Source organism: Hyperolius riggenbachi, chromosome 4 (assembly GCF_040937935.1).
Source record: "Hyperolius riggenbachi isolate aHypRig1 chromosome 4, aHypRig1.pri, whole genome shotgun sequence".
Lineage (NCBI taxonomy): Eukaryota > Metazoa > Chordata > Amphibia > Anura > Hyperoliidae > Hyperolius > Hyperolius riggenbachi.
In genome coordinates, this window is record NC_090649.1 from 45,398,265 (window position 1) to 45,404,969 (window position 6,705).

A 6,705-nucleotide genomic window follows, 5' to 3' on the forward strand; every position below is an offset into this window, starting at 1 on the left:
CTTCACATACAAAATCTGGGTCTGTGTCCACATTGTCCATACCCTCCTCCTCTTCCATCTCCTCAAACTCGTCATATGTGATTGTGGGCCGCCGCCGTGGAGTAGAGCTCCCCAGAACAACCTCTGCGCAGCTCACTCCAACGTCGTCTTCCAGATCTTCTCGGCCGACCTCCTGCAATTGAAACCCCTCCTGCCCAACTTGCTCTGGGATTTGGGTTTCAAAGTCCTCGGACTCGCCTTGCATTTCAGTGCGCAGTGCATTTCCCACAGTAAATGGTTGTGAATCCGGGCACAACATTTCTGGCTGTTCCATTGACCTTTGAAAGGTGGAAGTTTGTTGGGCTGGGAATAGCTCCTGCGAATACCCCATTGTGTCCTGAGGAAATTCTTCGGACTGGTTATTTGGCAGTTGTGTGCGTGGTGTCGCTGCCGGTTGTGTCAGCTTTGTGCCCATTGGCTCCTTGTAACTGGCTGAGGACTCGGACCTCATGCGTGATGTGCTGGTGCTGCTTAACCCACTGCTGGACGCTTGAGAGGTCATCCAATTAATTATCTGGTCCTGTTCTTTTGGATTTGTGAGGGTTGATTTCCTGGACAACATGGGCGGTATTGAGTGGGTTTTCTTCGGTGCTCCACTGTGGCCTGTACGTGAACCGTCAGGGGAAACACCTCTTCCCTTGCCCCTCCCTCTTTCACAGGATTTCTTCTTCATTTCACTTATCCTTAAAGTACACGCTGACTGGCAGCAGTACAGTGGCAGTACAGAAATGCTATACAGTGGTGGGTGAGCGGTGTACTACTGTTCCCAGCAGAGACACAGAGTGGCAGTAAACACAATGCTATACAGTGGTGGGTGAGCGGTGTACACAGAGTGGCAGTAAACACAATGCTATATAGTGTGGGTGAGCGGTGTACTACTGTTCCCAGCAGCGTCACAGAGCACAATGCTATACAGTGGTGGGTAGGTGAGCGGTGTACTACTGTTCCCAGCAGCGACACAGAGCACAATGCTATACAGTGGTGGGTGAGCGGTGTACTACTGTTCCCAGCAGAGACACAGAGCACAATGCTATACAGTGGTGGGTGAGCGGTGTACTACTATTCCCAGAAGCGACACAGAGCACAATGCTATACAGTGGTGGGTGAGCAGTGTACTACTGTTCCCAGCAGCGACACAGAGCACAATGCTATACAGTGGTGGGTGAGCGGTGTACTACTATTCCCAGCAGCGACACAGAGCACAATGCTATACAGTGGTGGGTGAGCGGTGTACTACTGTTCCCAGCAGAGACACAGAGTGGCAGTAAACACAATGCTATACAGTGGTGGGTGAGCGGTGTACTACTATTCCCAGCAGCGACACAGAGCACAATGCTATACAGTGGTGGGTGAGCGGTGTACTACTATTCCCAGCAGCGACACAGAGCACAATGCTATACAGTGGCGGGTGAGCAGTGTACTACTGTTCCCAGCAGAGACACAGAGTGGCAGTAAACACAATGCTATACAGTGGTGGGTGAGCGGTGTACTACTGTTCCCAGCAGAGACACAGAGTGGCAGTAAACACAATGCTATATAGTGTGGGTGAGCGGTGTACTACTATTCCCAGCAGCGACACAGAGCACAATGCTATACAGTGATGAGTGGGTGAGCGGTGTACTACTGTTCCCAGCAGCGACACAGAGCACAATGCTATACAGTGGTGGGTGAGCGGTGTACTACTGTTCCCAGCAGCGACACAGAGCACAATGCTATACAGTGGTGGGTGAGCGGTGTACTACTATTCCTAGCAGCGACACAGAGCAAAATGCTATACAGTGGTGGGTGGGTGAGCGGTGTACTACTGTTCCCAGCAGCGACACAGAGCACAATGCTATACAGTGGTGGGTGAGCGGTGTACTACTGTTCCCAGCAGAGACACAGAGTGGCAGTAAACACAATGCTATACAGTGGTGGGTGAGCAGTGTACACAGAGTGGCAGTAAACACAATGCTTTATAGTGTGGGTGAGCGGTGTACTACTGTTCCCAGCAGCGACACAGAGCACAATGCTATACAGTGGTGGGTAAGCAGTGTACTACTGTTCCCAGCAGCGACACAGAGCACAATGCTATACAGTGGTGGGTGAGTGGTGTACTACTGTTCCCAGCAGCGACACAGAGCACAATGCTATACAGTGGTGGGTGAGCGGTGTACTACTATTCCCAGCAGCGACACAGAGCACAATGCTATACAGTGGTGGGTGAGCGGTGTACTACTGTTCCCAGCAGAGACACAGAGCACAATGCTATACAGTGGTGGGTGAGCGGTGTACTACTGTTCCCAGCAGAGACACAGAGTGGCAGTAAACACAATGCTATACAGTGGTGGGTGAGTGGTGTACTACTATTCCCAGCAGCGACACAGAGCACAATGCTATACAGTGGCGGGTGAGCGGTGTACTACTGTTCCCAGCAGAGACACAGAGTGGCAGTAAACACAATGCTATATAGTGTGGGTGAGCGGTGTACTACTGTTCCCAGCAGCGACACAATGACTGGGGGGACCCTGGCTAGCCTGGCTGGAGAGAGAACTACCCTGCCTGCCTACCCAAAGCTAAACCCACAGACAAATGGCGGAGAAATGACGTGGATCGGGTATTTATTAACCCGAACCACGTGAACCGTTCGGCCAATCAGAGCGCTAGCCGAACGTTCGGGGAACGTTCGGCCATGCGCTCTTAGTTCGGCCATATGGCCGAATGGTTTGGCCGAACACCATCAGGTGTTCGGCCAACTCGAACATCACCCGAACAGGGTGATGTTCTGCAGAACCCGAACAGTGGCGAACACTGTTCGCCCAACACTAATTGTAAGCATTCACATCTCCACAAGTACATTTCCAGGAAGCTCAATGTTTCTTGTGAACTGTTTCAAAAAGCATTACACATTGATATTCGTTTGGAGATATGACTGATAAAAACACTCCTTGTAGGATTTCTTAGAGGCGTAAGATGCCAGAAGTATACCAAGAGTTTTGTGCAGGATAGCGCACACAAGGCATTGTTTGACATTCAGTGACATCAAGAAAGTTTACCAGGAGTGGGGTTCGAACCCATGCAGATATATATCCATTGGATCTTAAGTCCAACGCCTTAACCACTCAAAAGCATAATTAACGCCATACCGGTGATTGTAAGCATTCACATCTCCACAAGTACATTTCCAGGAAGCTCAATGTTTCTTGTGAACTGTTTCAAAAAGCTGAAAGATCACACATTGATATTAGTTTGGCAATATGACTGATAAAAACACCTCTTGTAGGATTTCTTAGAGGCGTAAGATGCCAGAAGTATACCAAGAGTTTTGTGCAGGATAGCGCGCAGAAGGCATTGTTTGACATTCAGTGACGTCAAGAAAGTTTACCAGGAGTGGGGTTCGAACCCACGCGGATATATATCCATTGGATCTTAAGTCCAACGCCTTAACCACTCAGCCATCCTGGTTGCTGATGTGACAATCTGCACTTGAATTGGGAGCTTAAGGGTATGATCGCTCTGCCTTTGGATGCTTGGACACTGGACAGTATGGACCTCCTGTATTCTTGATGAATCTTTCTGTGAAACTCTGGTTAACTGCTTGATATCATAAGACAGTCCTCCGGAGGAAACAACATCCCATGAAAATCTCTGGCTTGCTGAAAAGCCTCTTCATTGGGTGAAGAGGGCTTAACATATGTTGGCCCATTGGGGCACACTAACTCCACCACCCATACAGAGCAAAGTAGCAGGTGACCCTCTAATTGTTCATCGTATTAAAAAAAAAATTTCTGTTGTTTGGGGCTCTGATTTGTCAAGTATGTTTTATGGGAAAACAAGGTTTTTCTCAATTTTTAAATTTCTAGCACACTGCACAAGAATTTCTTCTAGGACTTAACTGGAGCTTGCAGCATGCACTCCTTCCTCTAGTCTTATAAGTCCTCCAGAGCCTGTTGTGGGGACAAATTCTCACAGTCTGATGCTGCCACCAACATACGTCAAGGAGGAATTGTTCTTTAAGCAATGATGTGCAATATCGGGCCTAAGTTAAAGATAACATTTTGACTGTGTACTGCCCTTCTGCTGTCTGTCTGTGTTTCCCACTGCCAGGGTACACAGATTTACCTTCTGCTGCCACTCTGCCACCAGCTATTACGTCCAACAATAGCTATATGTGTAATTTGCTGTAAAAAAAATAAAATAAAATAAACCATTTAAAAAAAAAAGGTTTAATTTTGCTGAGGTGCCCGGGTTGAAAACTGTGTTGTCCCAGTTGTGTATTGGACATGATGTCGGCTGCACGACCGCTGTCTGGGACCTCCTGTTGTGTTTATTTACAGCCCTGGTATCACCGCTCGGTACCAGGGCTATTATGTCACGCTGCCTACCTACCTGCTGCCACACTCACACTGCTCCTCCATTCCTCCTGCTGCTGCTGCTGTCTGTCTGCTGTGTTTCCCACTGCCAGGGTACACAGATTTACCTTCTGCTGCCACTCTGCCACCAGCTATTACGTCCAACAATAGCTATATGTGCAATTTGCTGTAAAAAAAAAAAAAAAAAACCCATTAAAAAAAAAAAAAGGTTTAATTTTTCTGAGGTGTCCGGGTTGAAAACTGTGTTGTCCCAGTTGCGTATTGGACACGATGTGGGCTTCACGACCGCTCTCTGGAACCTCATGCTGTGTATTTATGGCCTGGTACCACCGCTAGGTACCACACAGCCTATTATGTCTCGCTGCCTGCCTCATTGACTGCCTGCTGCCACACAATCATCTTCCTCCTGCTGCTGCTGCTGCTGAATTTACCTCCTGCTGTCTGTGTGTTTCCACTGCCAGGGAGCACATACAATGGCGCTTCCACCATGCGCCACTAGCTATTTATTACGCTCAAAAATAGCTGCATTTCTTTAAAAAAAAAAATAGAAGAGAAATAAGTGAAGAAGAAGAAGACGATATAGAAGAAGAAGAAGATATAGAAAAAGAAGAAGAAGAAGAAGAAGAAGGAGAAGAAGATATAGAAAAAGAAGAAGAAGAAGAAGAAGAAGAAGAAGAAGAAATAGAAAAAAAGTAATAAGAAGAAGATATAGAAAAAGAAGAAGAAGAAATAGAAAAATAATAATAAGAAGAAGATATAGAAAAAGAAGAAGAAATAGAAAAATAATAATAAGAAGAAGATATAGAAAAAGAAGATATAGAAAAAGAAGATATAGAAGAAGAAGATATAGAAGAAGAAGATGAAGAAGAAGAAGATGAAGAAGATGAAGAAGAAGAAGAAGAAGAAGAAGAAGAAGAAGAAGAAGAAGAAGAAGAAGAAGAAGAAGAAGAAGAAGAAGAAGAAGAAGAAGAAGATATAGAAGAAGAAGATATAGAAGAAGAAGATATAGAAGAAGATATAGAAGTAGAAGATATAGAAGAAAAAGATATAGAAGAAGAAGAAGAAGATATAAAAGAAGAAGAAGAAGAAGGAGAAGAAGAAGAAGAAGAAGAAGAAGAAGAAGAAGAAGAAGAAGAAGAAGAAGAAGAAGAAGAAGAAGAAGAAGAAGAAGAAGAAGAAGAAGAAGATATAGAAGATAAAGAAGAAGAAGAAGAAGTATATACAGTACTGAACAGAATGTTGGACACAACTTCTCTTTCCACCTTTTTTTTTTTTTTTTTAAAGGAACATCCCCACATAATCACTTGCTGTTGTTACTTGGAAAAAAAAGATGTTTCTTGCATCATTCACCCCCAAAACAAGTGTTGGAAGCTATTTAAGGCCAATTCGAATAGTCAGCTCGAATAATGAGCTCGAATACCGACTCGAATAGTGAGCTCGAATATCGAGGTCGAATCGAATAGTAAAAAATATTCGACTCGAATATTCGACCAAACTCGAATAATTTACTATTTGAATTCGACCTAACTCGAATAATAAAAAGGGGTATCCGAGCATCACTGTAAGACAGTCCTCCGGAAGAAACAACATCCCCTGAAAATCTCTGGCTTGCTGAAAAGCCTCTTCATTGGGTGAAGAGGGCTTAACATATGTTGGCCCATACACCCATACAGAGCAAAGTAGCAGGTGACCCTCAAATTGTTCATTGTTTTTAAATATTTTTTTTCTGTTGTTTGGGGCTCTGATTTGTCAAGTATGTTTTATGGGAAAACAAGTTTTTTCTCAATTTTCAAATTTCTAGAACATTGCACAAGAATTTCTTCTAGGACTTAACTGGAGCTTGCAGCATGCACTCCTTCCTCTAGTCTTATAAGTCCTCCAGAGCCTGTTGTGGGGCCAAATTCTCACAGTCTGATGCTGCCACCAACATACGTCAAGGAGGAACTGTTCTTTAAGCAATGATGTGCAATATCGGGCTTAAAGGGAACCTTAACTGCTGCGGAAAAATAAATTCACTTACCTGGGGGCTTTCCCAAGCCTCCTGCAGCCGTCCTGTGCCCGCGCCGGTCCTTCGGTGCCCTCCGGTCTCCCTCCGCCGCTAAGTTTCGATTTCGGACGACTGCCAGTCGTCCTGGGGCCTCTTCCGCATTCCTGGTCGTAAACTGCAGTAAAGCGCGTCCGCATGACGCGTTTGACGTCATGCGATGACGCGTTTGGCGTCATGCGGACGCGCTTTACTGCAGTTTACGACAAGGAATGCGGAAGAGGCCCCAGGACGACTGGCAGTCGTCCGAAATCGAAACTCAGCGGCGGA

The 6,705-nt window shown here is 45.7% G+C and overlaps 1 non-coding gene across 1 annotated transcript; it reads right to left on the minus strand.

Moving 5' to 3' along the window:
* Nucleotides 1–3,400: 3,400 nt before the first annotated feature.
* TRNAL-UAA (transfer RNA leucine (anticodon UAA)) lies at nt 3,401–3,483 on the minus strand. Its single transcript has one exon. It is a non-coding gene; the product is annotated as a tRNA-Leu (tRNA).
* Nucleotides 3,484–6,705: the final 3,222 nt, after the last annotated feature.